At 44.0% G+C, this 25,398-nt stretch overlaps 1 protein-coding gene across 10 annotated transcripts in view; it reads left to right on the forward strand.

Annotated features, from left to right (window-relative positions):
* The first annotated feature begins 7,333 nt into the window (after positions 1 to 7,333).
* HIVEP2 (HIVEP zinc finger 2) overlaps positions 7,334 to 25,398 on the forward strand; it is a 142,849-nt gene continuing 124,784 nt past the window's right edge. For 9 of the 10 annotated variants that reach the window (XM_074818904.1, XM_074818901.1, XM_074818905.1 and 6 more), the window contains exon 1: positions 7,334 to 7,916. The gene's annotated coding sequence lies outside the window, so the exon portion shown is untranslated. Of the gene's footprint in view, positions 7,917 to 10,226; positions 10,408 to 25,398 lie in introns of those variants that run through there. The other variant, XM_074818903.1, reaches the window with a different exon arrangement.

Below are 25,398 nucleotides of genomic sequence, written 5' to 3' on the forward strand. Positions count from 1 at the left end.
TAATTGCTCCATCTTCTTGGCCACAGCTGAACACTGAGCTGAACGTTTTGCAGAGCTGTCCGCAATGACTTCCAGACCTCTTTTTGCTTGGTGATAGCTAGTATAGACCCCGTGACTGTGATGGCAAGTCTAGAGTTAGATCTCTCCCTGTTTTGTGCTTGCTGACAATGAATTTTATTTCCCTTCTATCTTCTACATATGTGAAACCTTGAATGGTACAGTTTCAGGTATTACAGAGATTTTAACATACTGTATGACAGTTTGGTTAAGACTAGCAAAACTGGTAGAAGCACTTCAAACTTTTATTATATACAGTTTCAAACTGTAAATACATTAAGTTATTTAGTCTAAAACATATTATTTCTTTACTTTCCAGCTGAAGTTTTGGGGAAATTCTTCATGACAATTTTTGAGAACAATATTTCTTAGGAACAAATAAATTGATACAGAAGTGTGATAAGCTTTAAAGACATATCTGCTAATTTCAGCTAATCACGATTTTAGATGTTTTGATTATCTTCTGTAATGTACATGAGCAGAATCTAAATCACTGACTCCAAAGTGAAAGGCTCTGATGAGCCTCAAAACTGAGTTTTCCAGGTACCCAGTTCCACAGATTTTAATAAAAGCAAACAGTCTTGTTAAAATATTTATTTATGATCCACTATTACAACAGTTGAAACAACATAGGCATTTGTTTCAACTTTTTTTGTTAGCAAAAATGATGCATTATTATGCATGAATAACTCAGTGGCATGAGACACGGGTAACCAGAGGACACTCTCTAGGTGTGTCAAACAAGTTATGACAACAACTATCTAAAGTTTCCTTTGAGCCTGTTCAACTGAATGATTAACTGAACAAAGCGCACTATCAAAGGTAACTACTGTCAGTAAAGGAAGTTGTTCACTCATTTGTTAAAAAAGCCTACCTAATACCTAAACTGCAAATACTGTGTATGTCAGTATTGCCAATACATCCACGTGTTGTACTGATTATCCCTAGATCTAATCTTTTCTTACAGTTATAGAGGTTATTCTTGATATTTATCCCACTACTGGCAAAAATGGCAATGGAGGGGTAATACTTATCCTTGCTTTCAGAAGAGGATTTATTTTAATCTCAAATTACACTGCTTACACATGAATTAGACAGAACTAGCTTGGATTGCATTTGCTCATGTCCATCTTCATGACCTTCCAACTGCTGAGTTTACAAACTTTCATAAACCAAAGACTAATTTCTAATTCAAATCAGTAGTGTGAAGACCTGGAAAGTTCAGGAATGGGAAAGAAGTCCAAGACGTATAGAAAGTGGCTGAGGTCCTTCAGTAGGTGGCACACTTCCCTCTGAATCATCTGTGAAGGAAAGTATTTGCAGGATGCTTGGGGCGCTGGCCTGTGGGAAGATTCCTGAGATGCAAAACCAGAAGGGCAACCAAAGTGGTTAGGAAGGTTCCCATGACATGTGCCAGAAAAGTAAAGGAGATAGGATAATATGGCCAAATTCTAGGTAGCTGCAACTTAGTTAATGTCATTCTTCTTATCCAAAGTGCCCTCTGCCGTTTTGAGATGCCAAGATATTCTCCTTTACTCTGTTTTCAAGCTGTCACTACTCACTACTAAGAGTGGTCTGCCCCTCTGTCTCTCTCCAGCCCGTACATGAAATTCTCTACACATGAAGCACTTTGAATTGGAAGATGATGCAAAATTGAAAGTTCCCTATTTGAGAAGAATGCTAAACGAAAGGCTATTGTATCAGGTCTAATGGGAATATAAATAGGTAAGATTTTAGAAAATTAAGTTGTTTAATTGTTCAGGTTATATATAACTCAGAAGTTGCTAAATCACGCCATGTCTTTGGCAGGCTCTTACTTTGGTTGTTCCTAGAAAAAGTGGGGCAAGGTGGGGGAGAGAACCGAGTACAGTATACAAAATACATAGGAGCTCTTATTTTTTGTTTAAAGGGAAATAACCAGTGCCTGATAACATAGCCCACTTGTTGGCAAGGCAAAATAATTTTTCAAAATGCCTGAAAGTAAGGGTCTTCCAAAAACTTAGTTGGGTTGTGATATTAAAAAGGATGATCAAAGAGCATCTGGCTATAGCACTTTCAGGGTTCATTTATCTCACATGAGAAGTGCACATAATCACTTGGCTGAGTTTCTGGTCAGCACTGTACATTTTCCTATTCAGCTTGCTAATTAGCTGTGAAAAAATGGAAATGAGTAAAAATAATCAAATTTTATTTAAAAATCTTTTCCCAGAATTCATGGGCTTAAAAAAATGTTCCCATGAAATGGCATAATTTCAGAAAATTCTGCCTTTTTCATTTTTTCCCCCTTTCCAAGGTCAAGTGATGACATGTTATTATCAAGCTGTTGATACACACAGCATGTTAGTTCTGCATCTGGAAATACTTTATGCGGAGAAAATCACTTTTTTTTTTTTTTTGAGGGAAAGCTCAATATAGCAGAAAAATATTTTTCCTTCAGGAAATAGAGCCATTTGTTCATTACCAGGCAAATAGTACTCCCCTTCCTTTGGGCCCTCTGCCAGAGTTATTTACACACAGGCTTGTTCAAGCTAACCACCTTGGCTTCTTGCTCCTTTGCACCATTTGACACCATATGAGCTTGAAGCTGTTGTGGATGAAGAAGTGCTTCACTGTGACTTCTTTGTGTTCTCTGAAGGAGTCACGGGCACACTCCCATATGACAAAGGATTACCCTTGTTTACGTAGGAGAGTAGAAAAACAAGATACAGCAGCCCGGATTCAAGGAATGCATAGGGAGAGGTGATGGGAGGGTGAACCAGCAATGTCTTTTTCTCTTTTCTCGTAAGATAAGATGACACTCGAGCAAAATGAAAGCAATGCATACAAATGGGAAAGTGGAATGCTGTGGCTGGAAATACGTTTTATGGGATTAAATGATTAAATGATATGTGAAACTCATAGCTGCTAGTTATCTCTGAGAAGAAGAGCAGTAGAAGGTATGTATCTTTCAAAACAAAAATCCGCTCAGTTACCTGAATTAATACTGCTCCACAAGCTGATTTTGTGATGTGTTCAGCATCCAAAGTAAAGCAGGAGGCAAATGCAGCCCTTTCAGGACTCTCATCAAGTCTTCCGATCTACCTTGATCTATCTCCCTTCTCACCCTCATCCCCAGCCCCAGAGCTGCTGGGGGTGCCACCTCAGGCTTTCAGGGAATTCCTGAGGAGGGGCTGGTGGCAGAGACCCTCACCCTTGCTGGCCGTTCATCACCTCCGCATCCAGCTCAGGGCCCTTCTCTCACTCATGAGGGGAGAAGGAGCAGGTCCTCCAAAGAGGAGGAGTACAGATGAGGGAGTATACCCCTCTTCCAGCATTGGAAAGCCAGCCCCAAGTATCTTGCAGTTTTACTGGTAAGCGTAAGGAGCATGTTATGTAACTGGGGAGTTAGGAAAGGCAGTAGTGGGGGCGGAAGGGGCAAGGGCCACAAGAGACATAGCAGTCCTGGCAGTTGGCAAAAGGAGTGAAGGAAAAGGGAAGGAAGCTCCCACACAAATAAGCACGATGTGTTTTAAACAACATTGATAGGAAACTATTAGTATTTGTTTATTTATGATGAAAGCCATTCCTAGACAGTTTCCCATAGCTTTTCTCACTTAATCAAACCTCTTAAGAAAGAGGATGCTAAATAGCAAAATAACACCACTAATTTTAATTTGCGGTCCTACCCTCTGAGACTTTCAGAAAATTGGATACTTTTGGTCCGTTTTGCTTTACATTACTCACACTGAAATCAATAGGTAGTATCAATCCTTTTATTTAAAGGAATTTTCTCTTTTCGTGCAGCTCTATCTGTAACAACTTTGTGAAGAGGTTGTGGGTACTGGTTTAGGGACCAAGTAATTTTTCCCCAATAGAGAAAAGATGAATTGCTTTGAAATTTTTAGCTATTTTAGGAATGGTTATTTAACATTTTCAACTCAACTGTACTATTATAGAAAAATTATGTAATGCTTTCTATTATCTACTTTGGGAGCAGCACAGTTTACAAAACTGATGGATTCTGTATGCTGTGAGATCAAACCGAGAATTTAGAATAATTTATGGTGTTTAATAAACTGTGAACATAATTGCTGAATATTATTCTATATTGCGCTTGCAACTAGTGGCAGCTGTGATGGCCAAGGTGCTTTTCAAGCATCAAGAATGACTTCTTTTTCTGATGAATCTGCAAAATCTGTGCTTAACAGCTGTAAATCTCACACCTGAAAGCTTCCTTAGCTCTCTTTTCAGTTTAGTTAGTGATAGTTTTATTAAATGCTGCATGTAAATGTAAAAAAAAAAAAATCTAGAGGGAAATGATAGGATGCTATGTTGCAAGGAGATCATTATTAAGTTACGTTGTTGTCACAGGTAGGTGAGAGAAAGTGATTCAGATGTCTGCTGCTTCTCTGTGGAGTTACTGGCAGGAGTTTGTGAGGAAAATTATGTGGGCATCCCAGCTGCAGTCCCTTTGCGGGACAGTGCTCCTGCCTCATGCTCCCCATGGGAGGGGAAAGGGGCATTGGTCAGGGATGAAGGTAAGTTTGCACTCGGTTACACCCGTTCCCTGCGATGGTGCATGAAGGGGGGAGTGGGCTGAAGGAGCCATGCAAAGACCTCCCTGCCTCTTTGGCTGGGGGAGGGTTCTCCTCCAGGCTAAGGACTTTTGCAGCTGCAAGTTGTGCAGTCTGTCAAAACCTGCTGCAGGGCTCGAGCCAAACAAACTATGTACAACAGTCGAGGTCTCTGAGCACACGTGTAGCTTAAGTCTCTTCCCTGGGAACACCAAGATGCCCAAAAGTTGTAACTCCAGCATGTACCTTCTGGAGCCACAGCAAAGGAAATGGCTGTGGCTCAGATGCTGCAGTACTAAGAGAATGTGGGAAAGGACACAAAGCAAAACTTGTTGAGATAACCAACATCATTGGAAAAAGACCCTTATTTTGAAAAGCGTTATGGAGAAACATTTTTTTACTTTGCTTTGAGAATAATTGTCGAAATAATTTAAAATTATTTCGAACACTGAACCTTGTTGCAGTAGCTTCTGTGGGCTGGTCTTTGTGACAATAGAAATTAACTTCCGAAGTCTTGTGAGAGGCAGGAGAGATGCAGACAAGGCTGGGCATACCGCAAGTCAGATGTGCTGGTCAGGAGCCTGCAACTTCCCAGAGGGGAAGATACTGGCGGCCGTCATTTGGGGGCAGAGGTAAACGCAGTTGCTGTGGCAAGCGGCAGGATGGGAAAACCTCAATTTAAAACAAATCCTAAGCACTCCTGACTCCCATTGACTTATTCTGACACAACATCAAATAAAGATCACAAGGCCAAGGTCAGTATGTTTACTTAGACAGAATAATTACAGTCAAACAATAGTCGGTGTCAGGAATGACAGTATCACTTACACTGAAAACCAGGAAAACAAAGACAGACGTGCTCACGGACTTAACAAGGAGCAAGCGACTCTCTGCTAGCTGTGGTTCAGTCCTCTTAGCATTGAACATGCTGGCTGGAGCAAGCCTTTTATGGAACAGAAGTAGTCGGTTATTGTAAAATTATGATCGAGCGAGATGCTTGTCCATGACTTGAGGCAAGTTCCAAGAAATCCTGAGACTCTCCTGCACCTCCTGGGCTGAGCACAAGGAAACCCTGTGAACCTGACTCAGAGGCCACCCAAGTCAACAAGGGCCGCATTAGGAGCACAGGATATTTATTAACAGATTCTGTGCCCCAAGTGCTGAATTGTTATCAGTCCCTAAAAGCTGCAGGAACGACTTAAAATTCTTAGCTACTACAATTGTGAAATAATGGTTTCATTTGCTCTGGCACCTGCCATAAGAACTACTGCTTTCAGGATTTACGTCTACATTCTTTCATCCACGAGGCCGAGATTTTTTTTTTCTTGATGTGAACCAAAGCAATAATCTCAGGTGCTAGTGCGACTTCCCCTGTCACGGTGACAGCGCTGCGAGCTGGCATCCCTTCGAATCGCCTGACGGCAGCATTCAAATGCGGCTTCCCCGAAAGAAAACTGGTTTGCTCTGAAAATCACAGGAAGACCTGCTTCCCAAACCCCGGCGCGCCCCTGGGCCACCGCGAAGCCGAGCCAGGCGAAGCCGGCGGAGGGGCCCCCGCGCTGCCGAGGCGAGGGAACCCGCCGGGTGAACTTTCCTCTCCGAGCAGCCACGGCAAATCTAAGGAAGACAAAGGCTGCTCCCGTCCCCTCGCCCGGGTTGAGCTAACTCAAAGCCGGGCTTAGCAGCAGGGTCCCGGGCGGGGGTGTCGGCGCAGGACCTGGGCCGGGTTCCGCGACGGCTCCGGCCGCCGGCGGTCGGTTCGCGGCCGGGTGAGAGCGGTGGGCCGCTCCCGGGGAGCGCAAGCACCGCCCCGCCCCGCCCCGCCGGGAGGGTATTCCCCCTGCGGCGCCCCTGCCCCGGGGCGGGCCGGCTCCGGGGCCGGCGGGGGGTGGCGGCGGCTGCCGAGGGAGACCGGCCCCGCCGCCGGCCCCGCCCCGCCCCGCCGCCGGACGTTGCGGGCGCTCATTGGCTGCGGGCGGCCCCGTGAGCGGCGGCGGCGGGGGGAAGCGGGGGCGCGAGCCCCGGGCGGCCGTTAGCCGGCGTGAGGTGGCGGCGGCCGCCGCTGGCCCTCGCCCGGCACCGTCCGTCTGACCTCCCCGGTGGCGCGGGCCGCTCTCGGGGAAGGCGCTTCGCCGCGGCGCTGGCGGCGGGAGACTGTTACAATAAATGCGTGTGTCCGCGGCAGAGCCCGGGGCGGCGGGCGCGCTGCCCGCCTGTCCTCCGGGTCGGCGGCGGTGAGCCCCGCTGTGCCGGTGTGCTGCGCCGCCCCTTCTAAAGGGCCGTGTGCTAAGTGGTGAGCGGGGGTCGGGGCAGAGCCGTGCCCGGCGTCTGAGGCGCCTGGCGGGCAGGCGGTGAAGCCGGGGCCGGTGCGGGGAGCCCCGGCGCTGTATTGTTCTCCCTGACAGATAACGTGATCGCGACCAGGCGGGAGCGAGGGGGCGGAGGGGCCGGGGGAGGGAGAAAGAGGAAGCGGCGGGAGGAGGAGGGAGGCGGCGGGGGGAGGGCAGGAGGATCCCGCGTCCTCGGAGGAAATTCTCGGGCCGGGAGGGCGCGCGGCAAGCCGGGACTGGCTCTCCTGGGAGTTCCCTCAGCGGGGGGGGGGGGGGGGGGGGGGGGGGGAGCGGCGATCTCCGCCGGCGGGGAGAGGCCGCGGCTTCGCCCTCCGCAGCCCTGCCTCCGCCCCCCCTCCCGTCTGCGCGGCGCACCGCTCCCCTCGCCGCCCCCCCGCACACACGCGCACACAGAGGGGCGGGCAGCGCCCATCACCCCGCGGCCGGGCGCTGCCGGTCGCGCCCCGCTGGCTGCTCGCTCGCTCGCTGGCTCCGCCGCCGGCGCGCGGGGGGACCCGGTGACGTCACGGGCGGCGCGCTCCCCGCGCTCGCTCCGCGCTCGCCGCCCCGTAACTTCTGTTCTGGGAAGTGGTGCCAGGAATAGCCCGGCAGAGCCGCCTGCAGCGCGGAGCGCTCCCTCCCGCCGCGGCCAGGGCGGGCGGCGGCTCCCGCGGCCTCCGCCTCTCCCCCCCGTGCAACACCAGCCCCTCCGCCACTGTCAGCGTGATGGTGATGAGCCTGTCCAAAAAGAGGGGAGAGGAATGACCTGCCTTAAGATAAATGCGTGAAACGGGCGCCCCTTGGCCGCTGGAATATCGCTGTCTGTCTTTATATATAAACGAAGCACCGCGAGCCACCTCACTCCAGGCGAGCCCTTAGCCAAGGAGCGACACAAGCGCCCGGCGGGATCAGCAACAGCCGCCGCGCCAAGGGCACCGGGAGGGCTCCCCCTCCTTCCTCCGCCGTGACTTTCCAGGTGAGCGGCAGCGGCTGCTGCGGGCAGCCCCCTCCTCCTCCCTCCCTCCTTCCCTCCCTCCCCGCCCGCCGCCGGTCCCCTGTCACCGGCACCAGCTGACAGCCGCGCCGAGCCGCCGTCGCCGGCGGGGGGCAACTCCGGCGGCGGGGTGGGGGGCCGCCGCCGGGCCGGGTCTCGGGCCGCGGCTGAGAGGACGCTTGGCCGAGCGGGGCGGGGAGGGGGGTGTCTGACGCCAGCGCTGCGAGTGCCGCCCCAGCAACTGGCCCCGGGGCTGCAGGGGTAAATGGAGGGCAGGCGGCGGGAGGCGCGGGGGAGGGCGCCGGCGGGGGAAGCCGGCGGGGCTGTAAAACGGCCGGACCGGTAAGTCACCTCTGTGGCGGCGGCTCTGGGCGCTGGCGGTCACCGGCACCGTCCCCGGGGCACCACGGCCGGCGGCCCTTCCCCCGGCCCGGCGCCCCGCTGAGCCGGCGCAGGAGGGGGCCGGGGCCGGAGCCGGGGCCAGGCCTTTGTCGGTGACACGCCGTTAGGAAATGTGGGGAATACCCAGCGTGTAAGTGTATGCAGATGAGGAGCAGGCTGCCTTGCGTAATCCCCTCCTGTGGCGGGGAATGGGCATGGTCACCGCCGGGGAGAGGCGCCCGCGGGGGGGCCGCCCCGACGGGGCTCTCTCCGCGGCCTCCGGCGCCCTGCGGGGGGGCGGAGGGGGCACCCCGCGGGGGGGGCGCCCGGGGCCACCCGGCGCGGCGGCGGCAGGCAGGGCGCGCCGCGGGGGGGGGGGGGGGGGGGCTCCGGCTGCCGGCACGTCCCCGCGGAGTGCGCCGGGGGGTCGGAGCGCACGGCGGGGGGGGTGTGTGTGTGTGTGTTTGTGCGGGGAGACCCGCCGGTGTGTGTGTGAGAGTGCGTGTGTGCGCTGCGCCGCGGTGACTGTTCCCTGAAGTGGGTGGGACGTTGGCCCGTTCCGGGAATGTTCCATGACGTGTAAACGCCACAGGAAGGGGGTTAACGAAGGGCTCGGCCGGGGCCGCCGCCGGGGCCCTCCCGCCTTCCCCCTCTGCCTCCTTCCCCCGCCCGCCGGCGGGGCTGCCGCGGGGGAGGCGCGGGCGGGGGCCGGCGGGGGCCCGGTCCCTTATGTAACGCGGGGGACGTGTGCGGCCGGCGGTGATTATGTAAGCGGCACGTCCGCGCCTGTCGCATAGGGATACCTCACACCGGCACCGCGCGGCGGGGGCAGCCGGGCGGGCAGGGCGGCCAGGCAGGGAGGGAAGGTCGCCGCAGGCTGCCCGCCGCCTCCCCGCTGTTGGGGGCGAGCGGCGCGGGGAGGGGAAAGCCCCGGTCTAGCCGGGTGATGCCCCGCAGCCCGCTCCGACCTCCGTGCCGGAGGCCGACACGGCCTTCCCCTCGGCGAGAGGGAGCCGGGGGCAGGAGGGGATGTCTCCGCGGCAGGTGGTGTCCCGGAGAGCCCCGACCCGCGGGTGCGGAGGCCGGCGGGGTCCGCGTCGCCTCAGCCCCCCCGGCTCGGCCAGGGGTCTCGGCCGGCCGCCGGCCAGCGCACCTTGTCTCTGCGGGCAGGCGGCCGGCGCTCGCCCCGGGACAACGATAAAAGTCCTCCGAGCTTAATTTCCCAGAAAAAGAGCTGTTTTTCGTATTAGTTGGCAGCGATGGTCAAACGTTATTTTGAGTTGTTTTTTTTTTTTTTTTTTATTTCAGATGGTAGCTGCAGAAATTAAACATTAAAGATCTTTTTTATGACAATAATTCTTAAATGCCCTTTTAAACGAATAGAAATACGAGTTTCAGAATAAATATTTCGCTAAATAATTTCCCTTCTCTCATTTTAAAATGAAGTAAACTGTAATATAAAACCTGTCTGGTTTTGCACATTATTAAAGAATATAGAAAACATGCCGACTTAGTCAAGGGTGTTACTCCCTCCCCCCCCCCCCCCCATCTAATGAATCCATACTGTGAAAGAAGTAACTGAAGTGGTCAGGGTGGCAAAAGGAAGCCATTCATCGATAGGTCTGCGTGTTCTACTCCCTGGAGCTGTGGGTGCGGGCAGCACCTCTGCTCTGCGTTTGTGCAGCTCTTAGCACAAGGGGGCTCCGGTCATCATCAGGAGTTCTGGGGACAGCGAGTAATTACAGCAATTATTAAATTGAAAGAGCTACTGGTCTAACAAGGTACAGATTCAGTGGGCCCAGTTTTTGAGTTCTGTTGTTGTTGTGAAATACCACTGACTACCAGAGGAATTTAATCCTCAGGTTATGAGGCCGCGGTGCAGAATCCTTAGTATTTTGATAGTGAAAATGATATGCAGACATACTAAAAAAGTGCATCTGTTTTTAAAGATAGGAGAGTCTCTGCCTCTTAGGTTGGCAGCATGTGGCCGTGTTTAGATAGATGTACTGTAACGTGGGGCTTACATTTATTTGTGGTTAGATGTTAAATCTTTCCTTAACCTTCCAGTAAGGGGATACTCCTGAAACTTCAGGTATGGATTATCTGAAACTTTCTTCATGATTTTTTTTCTTTGCCTCATTTTTTAAAAAAGATGTTAGTGGTGTAGATTCGGCTGAGAGGGTTTTTTCCATGTGAGTTTTAAAAAGTTAGTACCGTCATCTGTAAATACATTTAAGGTTACTGTGGCTTTCAGTTGTGCAAAGGCAGCAGTGATATGGTACAAAGTCAGGGGGTCATTACTTTGTTGATAGAACAGTCAAAATTTTTAACGTTTTATAGGGTTTTGTGTTGACCTTTTTTTCCAAGGGCTATTTGGCATAGCAGTTATATACATCCTGGCTGAGGTGGCACGTTAAGACATCGCTGCTATGGATAAGACTAAAATTGAGCAGCACTTGTTCCAAAGCACAAATGTAGAGGACTTTTAATTGTGTATGTAAGTCCAATTGTGTGGCAACAGTGCAGAACGCTTCTTTACAAAGGCAGATTTTTAGATTCTCAAGTGACTAGATTGCCTCATATGTGAGATCTGTTTACAAACCTTCTTGTTACTATGAAGACAAAACAGAGAGCCATATGCATTCATGTGGTCCTTGCTGAATAATGGTACATGTGTCTGCTTGAGTGTTTGGCAGTATATCATGTTTAGTTTATGTGGTGGCACCCTACAAGGCCATTCTTTTTTGTCTTTTAACTATTTCTAGTACCATTGGCTGGACTCAGTTATATGAGTAAACTTATGACACTGGTCTGCATGTTTGTAACTAAGTTGGAAGTTTTTAAGCGGGTTATTTATTGTTGAGCATTTTGCCAAACTTCTTTGTTTATTTATTTATTTAGGTGCTTGTTTTTAACAGAATTAAGGTGAATTGTATTTAAACAAAAGTGAAAGTAATGAGTACCATTTTGTATGTCCCTCTCATCATCCTTTTGGAGTCATCAGCAGGGGCAGTTACTGTTAACTACTTTTGAAGTTTAACCATATCAGGTAAAGTAATGGGAATATAGGAGCTGTTCGTCTGGCAGAAGTAGTTTACTTGGTGAAATAATTACCCATCTATGAGAAAAATGCTCGCTATTTAAGAGTATTACTGTAGAGTATGAAAGTCACAGTTCTGTGACTTGTATATGAAATATGGCAAGCTGTCTTTCATATTTGAGTATAGTGGGGCTTTGTAATAAGCTATGGTCGGTTATATTGATAGTTATCCATACAGCTCTGTTAAGTAGAGCTCAGCAAGTACTACTTCCGTGTAGTTCTCGCTTGATTCTGCATAAGAATTTCAGGTAAATTGCCAGAGCTGAGTGCTAACTATCTCTGCCTGTCTTAGGTCCTAACGTAAATCAGGCCCAGCAAAAGCTGGTTCTTCATGTCAGTGGCCTTCACAGAGGGTAAAGAGAGGAAAATGTTTTCTTCATCTTACCTCAGTGATTGAGAAGAGGTGAACCTGACAGTGCATGGTTTTAAATTATTGGTCCTTCTAGCAGGAAGAATGCATAATTATTATTAGATCTGATGGGTTAAAGTCTTCAGCAAGAGTTAATTGCTAATACAGAAGTGTTGAGTGCAGAGGCTGCATACCTTTGTTATTTGAAAAAGGTCTGATAAGTTATGAGGAAACTGCTTTAAAAATTCTTTTATTTAAAGAGGCAGGTTATTTTTTCTTAACAGATTTCTTAAACAGCATCTCTGAAGTAGTACGTTACAGATTAAAGTAACTAATTTAACTGTTTTTGTTTTTCCTTCAGTGGAAGGAACTATCTAGCAGTTCCTGAAGAAGTGAAGAAACAGCAGGGGAAGCGTAAGCTAGATGGAAAATGGAGAATAGTATTTTTCACATGTTTCAATCAGTAATTTTGGATGCTATGTTTAATTAAAGTAGCACAGAACTATTATAGAAGAGTGAAAGTTTCAAGCTGGCTGTGCCATTTTAATAGGAAATAGCAGCTTTGTACAGTTTTGTTTCTCTTTTTGGGGCTTAGACATTTTTTATAAGACTTTGCAACAACTGTTCTATTTCATCAGGAAATATTAAAAAGCAGTTCATTGGGGCCATATTTTTCATTCTCAAGTGAAATTAGGACTCGTAAAATGAGCGAGCCCATACTTGGACCTTAAGAAATCATCAGTGAATTTAAAGAATATGTTGATCTTTGGAAACATCTGATTTTTATTTTTTAATTTTTTACTGAAATAGCAAGTGGGAAGCACCACATACCTCTTATTTTAGCATTCTGAACTTTTGTTCATAAATTAAATAATTGACTTTGCCCTAATTACTCCTTAGTAGTAGGTTGCCCCCAGTAAGATTTGTCCCCGGAAATCTCTCTCACGAAGCTATGAGCCACGGAAAAGGGGTGAGAGGGTATGGGTATGGGTAGGGGAAACAATCTGATGCGGTGTTTCCAAATCCCCAGTGTGAAATAATCAGAAGACGTACAAGTATCATATGCAACTTTGCCTGTCAAATTAAAAGTCTCGTGCTTTTTTTTTTTTTTTTTTTAATTGTCTTGTGATTAATTTCTTATTAATGTGGTCTAAACATAAGAGTTTCTTCTTGCTCTGAGGAAGTTTTGTGGATTCTGGGTGCTTATTTTCATTTGTCTTTCAGGCACATTTTGTACATCTGCAAAACGGTCGCTCTCTGTTCTCTGTATGCCAGGGTAATAGCAGCGGAGTGTGGACCACAACTGTTTATGATCACAACATTGCTTGTGTTTCTGTATTTCCTTGTTCTGCCCTGGGCAGGCCTCTTTTACTGTTTCTTGAAACGGAATATTGCCTTTTACTTTGTCATAGATTTATATACCAAAAAACTATACGTGGGGTTTTTTTTTTCTCCTCTTTGTCTGGATGGGGGTCTCAGGGCATACCTACCAAAAAATGTACCACTTAGATGGTAGTGTTCTTAAAGTAATACAGTGTACCAATGTGGATGTAATTATCCGATACAAATTCCCCTGGTACATGGTTACGCTGATATAACTAGTTTGTATAGTGATTATATCCATTTTTCTGAGTTTGTTTATGCACATTCTATCTCTGACAGTGTAGACTTGGTCTCAACAGAAAAGTTCTTTCTAAAAATCACATAGAAACCATGAGTAATGTGTAGTTGGTAATGGGTTTATGGCCACTTCATGCACACCTGGGTTTGTTTTGTTGCATCTCAATTTATCTTTAACAGAAAATTATTTTACTGTTTTTTGTTTTCTTGTGATTGACAGTTCTATCCTAATATATTTACAGAGTCTGAAAAATGCAACTCTAATATACAAGAAATTTCAGCCTGCACAAAACAAAATTGTAGAGAGTATCACTGTTCTTAAAAATGTAAGTTCACTTCATTGCAACTTAAGTAAGTTGTAATAAACTTCTGCAGCTCTGGCTAAAATCTCTGATTTGTGTAAGCTGCCAAAGGGGGAAAAAAAAGGATCTAGAGTATTTTTGAAAGGCATGCTTTAATTGCTGTTGTGTCATACAGGAGGAAGTCAAGGTTTGATTGCTACAGAAAGTTTCTTTTTTAGGTAGTGGTTTATTGAAAATTCCATGCAAAGAAAAGCAGTTAGATAATTTGCATGTATAGTTTGGTTTGTTAGAAAAGTGGAAACTAGAGGAACTAAAGGGAATTGAAATTATAGTGTCAGGTGACATTTTATAGGTAGTGTAGTAAAGTAGGGTTTGACCCTCATAAGAAAATGCTCATGAAAAAAGAAAGCAGAAAAAAACCCAGATTATTTTCTGTAATTTATGGTGAAGTTTAGACTTTTTTGGCTACAGAGGTTAGTATTGCTGCTGGCTTGACTGGGCTAACTTAATGCTCCCCACCTCCCCAAACCCTAGTAGTGTGCCTGGAATTTTCCTCTGCTGGGCTTGGTGGTGGACTGTCAGAGCTTGGGTGTACTCCTTATCAAGTGATTTATGAATAGCTGAAAGAAATATCTAATTACACATTGTAGGACATAATATAAGCTCAAATAATTTAGTAGAGCAGAATGCTTAACTTTGTTGAAATAATACTACTTAATGAGCAGTTTTCCCATAGAGAAATATCTGTGCTTGGGCAGAAAGGAGCTTTATGTTTAAAAAAGTCTAACAGGACTGATCAGAACTGATCAGGATTATCAGAATTAGTCTTATTAGACAGTAAGGTTTTCTTGCATATTGTTTTTTTTGTTTAAACAAGATAAACGGCCCAATCTATTTATGTATTTTGTATTTGTGGTTTACATTAAAACAAAACAGGTGTAGTGTGTCAAGAAAGAATAACATGAAATAATAACTGGGGTTACCCTTTCTTGACAACAAGATGTGACAGAACTTAGAGCAAAAACTATTTAGTTTAGACCAAAGTCAGTATTCAACAAAGACTTAAGTTGCTGGCACCTATTAACATTTTTCACAGCTCAGTGTAGTTCATTTTGAGTGTAGTCTGTTCACAAAAGTCCTAAAAGTATGTGGAGTTTCATGTTCCTTGTCTTTCAAAGACAGCTAAAATAGTTCAGTTAGCTGGAAAATATCTCTTTATTTGCTCTAACTGTTTTCAATTTATGTGGGGTTTGAAAGTGATTTTATTTCTTTCCATACAAGCATTAGCAATGAAAAAGAGATGCTCTGGAGTGTAATGCAGGCCCCTGGTTAACTGATGTCTGTGCATGCTGGCAGGGTTTAACTGAGTCCTTTGTGACACCTGTGAACACTGATTCATCTTGAGAGTTGGATTTCTAAAACTATTTTGTTAATGGTGTAGAAGAGAGAATCGAGTACAATTCATAGTCTTCTGTAACAATATGGATAGACTAATTTTGATTTTTTTCCCATTTAAAATCAATTACGTTTATGAACACAGTTTCTGAAGGTGCTTATGAAAGGTTTTTTTCCTTGCATTTGTCTGAGACAAAATAGTTCTTTAGTGAAAAAGGTCTTTATCTTTGGCTGGACATTCATAGACTCCTACAACCAAACTCCCTATCCTGTTTAAGTCAATGGAAGTTTTTACACTTTGGTAAAGGTAGGATTTAACTATCAACTTTGAGACCATAAAGTTGGACCTCTTGATGCTGTGTGATATGGAGAGATCGTGATACCAGGCTCTTAAAGAGATTTTGCTTTAAAATCTCTGCAAAGCTATGTGACATTCTCACTAGAATTATGTCAAACAGAACTTGTACCCTGTTCCATTATTTTGTGCTTGGCCCTACAATACTAGCAAAATTCCTCTAAAAGTTAATGGATATTTTCACAGTGCTGATTGGCTAGAATCTTTTTTTTCCTTAAGGCTTAAATAATGGATAAGCTACATGTATTTAATTTTGTGAGGTCCAGTTGGATTTCGATATAGGCTTAGCAAGGTGTTACTAATACATCTGAAGAAATTTGTGGTAAGGGTAGAAGTCCTTTATATAATATGAAGGAAATTATGTTAGTGAAACAATGTTAGTGAAATACAAATTCACAGGAAGGTGTTTGTTTTAGAGCTAGAGTGATGCCAAATACAGTGTTGCTCCCTCTGCAATAGGTTGGTATAGTGGCAAAATCTTGGGATGGAGAGGGCAATAAAGTTGGTCTGTAAGTTATCTGTCACATTTCATATACGTCATATCATTTTTAGCTTTTTAATCTCTGATTTACTTAATTACTAATCAAAAAAATACAAAAATTGTGCTCATCTTTGGCCTACTTTATCATAGTGGATAATGTTGTTTATTGGTGAAAAACTTCAGAATCAGCCATGCGTTAGTAAAACTACTACATAATTTGGAGTAGTAAGTAGGGCAGTTTTGAGTCAGCTATGTTTTTGTAAAGGAGTAAGGTTGTAAGTTGGAACTGATACACAGTAGTACGAAGGTTCCCATAGCACCTTTCTTTGATCTGATTTATTATTGACAAGACTTTGGTCTGTGAAATGTTGGGAGACAAACGGATGACGTATAGTACCTTCATTTTCTCTGCTTTGTTTTTAGCTCTGGTCACTAATAGTGGAAAATTGTTACCATATAGCTGTTCAGTGATTCCATTAAATTACATAGTGATCTCTTTGTGGACAAAAATTCATCACTGTGTGTGTTGCTTTTATGAACAGGCTTGTCAGAGAGGTGAGAAAGTAATAGACAAGGAAATGGAAGCATATCAGATCCTCCAAAACTTCTCTTTTGGAGCAAGAGCAAGGTGTGTTTATACAGCACCTTGGAAATGCTTGTCTTGTGCCTGGGTCATACAGATTTCCACATCCAAAGTTCATAAACATGAACCTTCCATGATGGCAGGTTGGCCCAGACACGTCCATTTGTAAAAAGCTAAGTGTACAAGGACAAGAACCTCTACTTTAGTTTTGGTCTGTGTCCTCTATGTGATGCTTTACAGTGGTGTGTCTGGCATCTTTGCTTGTTCTTCTGTAGTAACGGTGAAGTACCTTTCAGTAGATATACCCTGACTTTCCTTCCCTTGCTCCCTAGATCACCCTCTGCATGGCAGGAAAGAGAAAGACACATGGGACGATGGAGTTCCTTTGCGCACACCTCTCCAAAGCTTCAGTGCAGCATATTGTCCACAAATGGAGTGACTATGAGAGAAACCTTTTAATTGTCTTTTTCTCTCTCACAGCCTTAGTAATTAAAGAAGAAAACAAGGATGCTAAATAAACATTTTTGGATGTATGCTGGTTGAGAATGACGCCTAGAGGGGAAGATAAATAAGATGGGGAGGGGAGGTTTGAATGTGACTGACAGTGGGTTATAATTGCCTACAAGAAGTTATTTTTTGTCAGATCAAGTCTCTAAGTCCTCAACCTAAAGAATTTCAGTGCTACAGCCTTTAAAACCTCTATCCAGTCGCAAGTTGTATAAGCACGTCTTGATGAGTAACTAAGATCCGATAGAAGGCACCATCTCGGATACAGTGGTAACATCCTCTAACTTCCATTGTTTGACATCTCCACAGATAATTACACACAGAATACAGTGCCTTCTTATCTTGCTCAGTGCTTGCAGGTATTTCTCTTTACAAGTGCTTATGCACTGTTTTGATTTAATTTAGTTGCAGTATCATTAGATCCTGGTCAATAGTTCAACCCACTTAACTAGCAAGCAGGGGAATAAATGAAACCAATTTTGACAAACTCTTTCTCAGTCAAGTGGGTTGTCTGGCAAGCCAAGAGTGTAATAAATAGATTTTGTGGCTATTTACAGACTCACTCACATGAAAACAGAGTGCCGTGCTTTCCAGTTTCATTACATAATTCAGACAGGGTCACATACTGATGATGGGATTACACCTGTGTTTTAATCTCAGCCAAAACTGCATTTTTTTGGCTCCTGCTTTGATATTTTCCCATAAAAATAAACAGATTGCACCAGAAAATTGAGGGGTTTGGCTATATTGCATGAAGAAATATTTAAGTATGCATGTATAGGTATATACATACACACTTCTGTACATTATGTGATCATAGCTTTTGCCTCCAGTCATGTTCTGTCTGCTTCACAGTACAATATACCTGGAATAACTTCATGAGAGCTCATGGTTGCAGGTCTGGCTTGTTTGTCACTGAGGGGAAGGTTTGTCCTAGATTCAATGTAGGTTCAACTTCTGCTATTATTTAAATATCAAAGAAAATATTTTAAATAAACTTTTTTGCATTATTTATGTGTGAGTATTAGTATTTATTTCACAAGTGTGTATAGATGCTTATACACAGCTGCACTTTGTTAAACAGGTAAAAAATTGTATTAGTTCTCCGTGATGACCTGCTGTGGTTTCACTGTGGTACAGCGGGTATCAGAATCTGGCCAGGTGATCTTTCTAAAATGTTATTCATTGCTGATACAATGATGCGAGCAGAGTCAGTAACTGAGCATTCCCATTTTATTGCCTGTGACTGATTCAGCCAAGGTCATTTCTTGTTGGACCCTGAAGATGTTTGCCTTCTAAGTTGAAGCACTTTGAGTTCCTTTTATATCCTTTTGTTTCTGAAGGACATAATTGTATCACTCTTAAGTCTAGCCAGAAGGTTAAAGGATTGTTTCTAAGGCCCTGTCACTGGTGGTGCATGACAGTCAACTTGTGCGTGGTGCTCATTAACCCTCACTCCTCTGGTAGGACGCCCACTTCAGCGCCATGGCTGAACTAGTGGTGCCAGGTCTCATGGCTGTAGAAATATGACCAGAAAGTCAATCCATGAACAGACTACCTGTGTAAATAGATTATGCAAATGAAAGATACCATAAAAAACACTTGCATCATGCCAACACTTGTTATCTTGTTGCTTGACTTTCTCTGGTGTCAAGCGCAAAACCATCTTGCCCTCATCTCACAGTTTTCTAATCAGTGCCCCACAGCTGAGAAGATGACACTAAACTGTGCTTGGCACAGTGTGTGTTACCGTGTTGAACTGCCTTGTCTCTTGTGAATAAAATGACAACCCTGTCATTTTGGATCAAATCCTGACTTCAATAAAAGTGCAGAATGGGAAGTTGTTACCGATTTTTTTTTCATGAGGCCAGGATTTTGCCGTCAGCTGTAGACAGGAATTGTGCTGCTGAAATAGTGTTCCTTGTGACTGTCTCAACCTATAAATGGAAACCTTCAGCACGCGAGGTTTGCTCTTCGTTGGATATAGTAACACTAGGTGAGAATATTGGAAAAGCTGTCTACATGGAAACAGCCTCTGGATACTTCAGGCAGAGAAGATATAAAACAAAAGGCACTCTCAACAGAAATGATTGTTACATTGCCAGATGGTATAAGGTAATTTGGAAGGAAAGAGTAAAGATATATTATCTACCCCAAGGTGCTTTCATTGTGATTTGAATATAAAATGCATGAAGTCTTAGGTACAAGTGTTGGAACTGACAGTGGCTTAGAGCTGTGGTTTTAGCTTTTTTTTTTTTTTTTTTTTTTGGGTAGTTATAATCTGTCTGAGAAAGGAACTTGCTGGGTTCCCGAGGGCATTGTAGTTCCAGCAGAGTTCGTGAGCTTGGAGCCTGGACTGTACCTTACCAGTCTTGTACGCTTGTTTCCCCAGTGAAATCTCATTATTTGGCTTTGGAGCTGCTTGTTAAGATGTGAGAAACTTGTATTTCATTTCAGTTTGTGCATGATATAATTTTGTTGTTTTTTTAATGAATTCTGATACCTTCTTGTTTCAAGTGGCATAATTTCAGAGATTTTTTTCTTCATGCTTCTGGTATGTTTCAGCATAAAAAATACACAAGAAAATATTTACAATAGGTTTGCAAGGTTCTAGTGTGTTTCATTCTAGTGTAACCCACCTGTCCTATGTATCTAGTCCTCCATCTGAAGCCCATTGACACCAAACTGAATTGGCTTATCCTGATAACTGTTTCTGTTTGCACTTTCCCATTTTTAGATGTAATTTTGAAAGAATCTTGTACCTGATGGATTGATTAGAGGGGAGATGAGCTATTTTCTTTTTTTAAATACTACAAGCAAATTAAAAAAGGAAAAGGAAAAAGGCCAGATCAACAAAAACTTATGATTTTAGAATGCATAACCTTGGGCAAAAAGGGCTAGTTATTGGAGTAGTTCTTGAGTAACCTACTTGTTTGATAAGGATCCTTGCCTGTTTAAGTTGTTGTTGGTTGTTGGAAACATTCCATTTCTAAATTTGTGCCTTACTGCATACCCTGAGGTATGTGTACAACTCACTGTAATTGCACAGTTTATTATTTTATTAATGAGAGCTATGATAATGTGTTGGCTCATGAATTCCCTCCAGTCCAGGTATGGTCTCCTAATTGCCCAGGGTTCTGTGATTCCATTGTTTGTTCTGCGGATGTGATGGAGAGCAAAAGTAAAGCCTTTACAAGCATGGTTTAAAGAACTCAGACCTTGCCCTAAAGCCTGTATTTGGTGTGATAGTGCAACCAAAGGCTGGAAAGGTAGGATACCTTTTTAACACACACCTAATGAATAATAATAGAAGCAGCAGAAGTAAATACTTACTACATAATCCCAAGTACCTGAGACTTTGCCAGCTGGAAGGAGAGGGACGCACACCTTAATTGGCCTTCCTAACCATAACAGAGCACCCCTTAGTACTTCTTTGATCTGGGTCTCTCCTGCCTGCCTCTTTGCCCGAGTGGCTGGAAGACTCACACTAAATTTGCTGTAAGGCACACAACAGTGAGCAAGCATCTGGCATGCAACAGCAGCTCCTATTTTTAATGAGCCTCAGGGGTAGCAGGCGTACTAGGGTGCCCATTCCCACGTTCCGGAAACTATTTCTGTGTGCGGATGCTACATTGGTAGTAGAAGAGCAGGGAGCAGCATCGGTGGAGGTGTGGTCTGTGGAGGAGTTGGGGAAATCCAGTTTACTGTGTCTGTAACTCTGGAGACAACTTTCCCGTAAAAAGCCATGGCAAAACACCACAACCTCAAACAACTAGCAGTTGCTCCTCATGCTGCCCGGCTTTACTGGTATGCTGTAAACCTCTGACCCTGGGTTTGCAAGATCTGGGGAGCTCTCTGAGGATGTCGTGGCAGCCTGGGTCACCCCAGCCAGTGGGATGGGGAGGTGGCGAGTTCCCACTGAGCGTGTCACAGGCTGCCTCCTTACTGTGGTGGCTGGTACCGTTTTCCACAGCTTCTGAAACTGCTCATTACAGCGCTTGGCTCTTCTACAAGGGCTTTTCATAGCTGTAGCCCCTGTGGCTTGCTGCAGCATGTTTTTCTGGTGGAACAGATGGTATATTACGTAGAAAGTTACTGTATTTTTGTATCACTGATTTTTATTTATTTATTTCTTTGTCTCTTTTTTTTAAAGTGGGCATATAGAGTAAATGCAGAACTTGGAATCAGTATTGGATTTGCCTTTGATATATTAATCTTTCTATTTGCGTATGTGTGCAGTATTTTACCCTGAGTAGTGTGTGCTTTCTGAAGTTTTAGTGAACAGATTTTCGTCATTTGGATTGAAATTAGCTCAAAATACTGTAAGGGAAAAAAGCCTATGAAAGAAGATCTTTGAAAGGAAAAGTAAATGTCTTCTTAAACAAGCTTTGTACTCACTCGAGTACAGTTTTGTTTTTAAGTCAGTAGATGTGTTTTCTGTATCTAATCTTTGTTTTTTTTAATTGATATCATCTGGTCAATTTGAGTGAAAATGCTATTCCCATAAGAAAAATATTTATTCTAAATATTATTGTTGCCTAGGATCTTGCTGAATTCATGAGATACAGAAGCAGTCAAGTTGTTTTAATATTTTTAACATTTTTATAGTGTTTTCTCATTGTTTCCATGAAAGCAATTTCAATAAATATTTCAGCAATTGCTTTTGGTTTCTTGAAATTAGGTTACCTATTGTTGAAAACTGCAGGTTCTTAAACATGGGTTTCAGATCTGCTTTGTCTTGATTAGACATCTGAAATAAAATATAAATACTTGAGCAAGCCCCAAAATAAGGACTTGCCTTTTCCCCCACTTAGCTGCCACGACTTAATGTGTTTTGTCCAAAGAATCTCTGTAAGTTGTCACTTATAAAAGATAGTTACAATCACAGGGTTTTGGTTCCACTTAGCCGTATCACTTTAATATATTATTTTTCACTTTTTATGTGTGTATATATCTTGCATAGACCCATATATATTATTTTATATATATACACACTCACAGGAGTGTATGTATGTACATACGTATACACACACAACGCACATATACACTCTCACACTATATGGACATATCTGAAACATATGGGATCATCCCATTTGAAATGTAAGGTTTATGTTTTCATCCTAAACCCAATCCTTACCACATAATCGCAGTAGTGTTTTTCTCTTTGCAGTGTAGTGTTTTTCCAGTAGCTTCTGAACAGGAGGCTGCACGTCCTTGTGTCTGGAGACCTCCTGAGGTATGTGGGTGGAGAGACCAGCACTGGTGGCAAGGTCCTCCTGAGGCAGGAGAGCCTGGCATGGGGCAGCTGAGTGCAGTAGATAAGAAGACAGATGATGGGGGATGCTTCAGGAATTTCTTATTGCTGCCACTTTACTGGTGGTTAGGTTGTGTCCTTCAGCAGTGGGCAGTCTCCCATGCTGCATCCTGTGTACTGCCATATTTAGGCTGGGTACCAGGTTCACAGTGAAAAGCAAGCCCCCCAACTTCCATTTTTTGCTGCATATATTTTGAAGATAAATAATTACCTACTATCAGGTGTTTGGCAGCTTGCACCTTGTCATCTTTGTTTGCCTTGTTTTCCTGATAAAAGTGGCATAGGATATTTTAATTATCTGTATAGGATTGCTTGAGAGAATTCACAGAATCACAGAATCATCTAGGTTGGAGAAGACCTTGAAGATCATCCAGTCCAACCATTAACCCAACATTAACAGTTCCCAACTACACCATATCCCTAAGCGCTATGTCAACCCTAATTCCCTTAGTGATTAGACAGTTCAACAAAAAATTTCAAGATAATGGCTTTTCCACTTGCACAATGTTCCTTCAAGTGGAAGTGAAAGAATTGTAAAACCTTGTATGTAGTTTAAATTCCCAAGTGATACAGCATAGTGGCTTTGTTCTAAGTATTATGCAGATGGGTTGTAAAGGGTAAAAGTATAACTGAGTTTGTGGAAATTTGTAAAGGTGTTAAATATTTTGTAGGTAGCCAACTTTGTTTAAAAGCTGTTTTCCATATGTATTTGTACCTACTGCAACCAACTTCTATTTTGGGGTGGAAAAGCATGTGTTTTCATCAGCATACCAAAGGCACTGACACTGAGGCCAGTTCACAGTTTGCATCTGTCCTTTTGCTTTAAGTTTTGATCTTTAAATGAAAAAACACAACAGATACAGCTCTTTTAAAAATATTAGGGTCATATTTGGATGCAAAGTATACTGTAGAGAACATACGGCACTTTATCACCTCAAACCGATGCAGAGATGAAGAATACCATTCATCAGCTGATGGAACAGTAAGATGTAGTTACCTAAAGATTAACTCTCAGGATGTGGATGGGTGTGTGAAAACACTGCTGTTCCTTATTATATTCTCTTTAACAGACAGTGTATTGCAGGAGGCAGCCATATATGTATGAAAAATGCCTATTGCAATACTGTGCGCTGGTGCTGAATGTCTGCGCAGCCTGGCCGTGTGCTGCGGCTGTGCCATGCGGCAGTTGTCTCAGTACGGTCAAAAGTCCAAATTGTGTGTGGGTGCATTTCTTTCATTCTCGGATGTGGGGCTAAAAATAGTTGACCAAGCTTATTCTGAGTGAGTGTGGTACTTTATGGTCAGATTTCAGAAAAATTGAATGGCTCTCTTATGTGTTGTTTAGGATGTTACAGTCCTTTGAAGGTTTTGTCCCCTTTCTCCTTCTCTCAAGAGAGTGTATGATATGGGCTGGATTCTGATCCAGCACCCACATTTTTAAGGGCCATGTTCTTATCAATTTATTCTGATTGAACTAATCCAAACTGTTGTTAATGCTTCTTTGATTTGATGTACAGTTAAAATCAGATTTTCTTCCTCAGATTGTGTATTGTGTACTGCAAATCATTGCCAACACCAAAGACTCATTAGTCTGCTTTTTTTTAATGTTGAAAAGCATCCTGATAATTAGTGCCAGACTGACAACTTTCAGGATTAAGTCTTCATGCTAATGTCAGAACAAGAAGCAGTAGAGGTTTCTTCATGCTAACTGGGCAATGCATGTTCAAGATAAGCTGTCTTTGAAAAATTTAGCTCTGAAGGAAAGGGCAGAAAACAACCAAACCACCTCATATCTTTGCAGAAGAATATGTTTTTAACAGTATATCCAAAATATGTAGTTTATAAATAAATAAAAATATTATCTTTGACCTTCTTTTAGTAAAATGAGCAGTTTTGGTAAGTTTTTGCATTTCATATGTCCCACGAAAGATACGATTTATTATGATTCCAAGATACAGACTGGTGGTTCCTTAGTTTCACCTCGAATTACTAGGGCTGAAAGGCTGGCTTCAGTTCCTGGTGTGACCACAGGGTGGTTATTGCAGGAACACGGCAAAAATACTCCTCTTCAGCTAGTGATGGTAGTATGAGATGAGAATCCCGAAAAGCATTTTCCAAACACCTTGTAAACTTTTTCACTGAGGTTTGTTGAATTAAGTGCCTCTATTTGAAAATCAGCTTCTATCAAGTGGAGCACTGCTACCCAGTCTGTCTCATTCAGTATACAGAGGAAAAGTCTAGTGTCCTGGACACCAGAGGCTATTGCTGGGATATGGTTATTGTGGAATGACTGTATTGATCACTGTATTTTGACATGTTGTTCAGAGACTAACAAAAATGGGTCTAGAATCTGTCTCATGAGTGAGTGTACTGTAAGCCTGTGCATCGCCCTGCCCCAGGGGAGGATCAGCTGTAACCAAACCATTTCTTATGGGTGGTTGTTCCCGCTGCTCTTTAAAACTTCCAGTGGTGGAGAGTCTGAAACCTCCCAGATGGTCTCATCTGGATTCTTAACGATGCTTTCCATTAAAAAAGTCTTTCTAATGTTTAGCTTAAGAAGGTAGTAATGGTGGGTAGGACTGCAATCCAGGTTCTTCCTATGCTTGTCAGGTAAATATACTAATGATTTACTTAGGGTCAGATGGACAGCCTGTGAAACAATGAGTTACCAAATGCTGAACTTCTACATGCCACTACCAAACTCCTGTGCTGTCACCCTTTTCCTTAAGCTGAGCCATTATCTGCTTCAGAAAGGCGGGGGTGAAAATGAAAAGAAGCATCTGCATTCACTTTGCTGGGTTGTCAGCCATATCTGACAAGGGAATCCTGTAGTTTTACATTCCAGTTGTGCCCCAAATGCATTCACAAAATATGTTTTACTCCATGGGATCCAAAAATACGTAAGGCTTGATTTCCAGATGCTTGCAGAAGTATGGGCTGTAGCGAGAGCTTAGTGCATTTCTATATTGTAGTAATATTCTTACACAAGCTGTACAAGAAAAACAAGAGCAGCACGGCTCCTGAGCAAATATTGTTTCTAGTCACATACGATACTTTGCAGCTGAGCCTGGTGACAT

The sequence above is a fragment of the Strix aluco genome, chromosome 3 (genome assembly GCF_031877795.1).
Source record: "Strix aluco isolate bStrAlu1 chromosome 3, bStrAlu1.hap1, whole genome shotgun sequence".
NCBI lineage: Eukaryota > Metazoa > Chordata > Aves > Strigiformes > Strigidae > Strix > Strix aluco.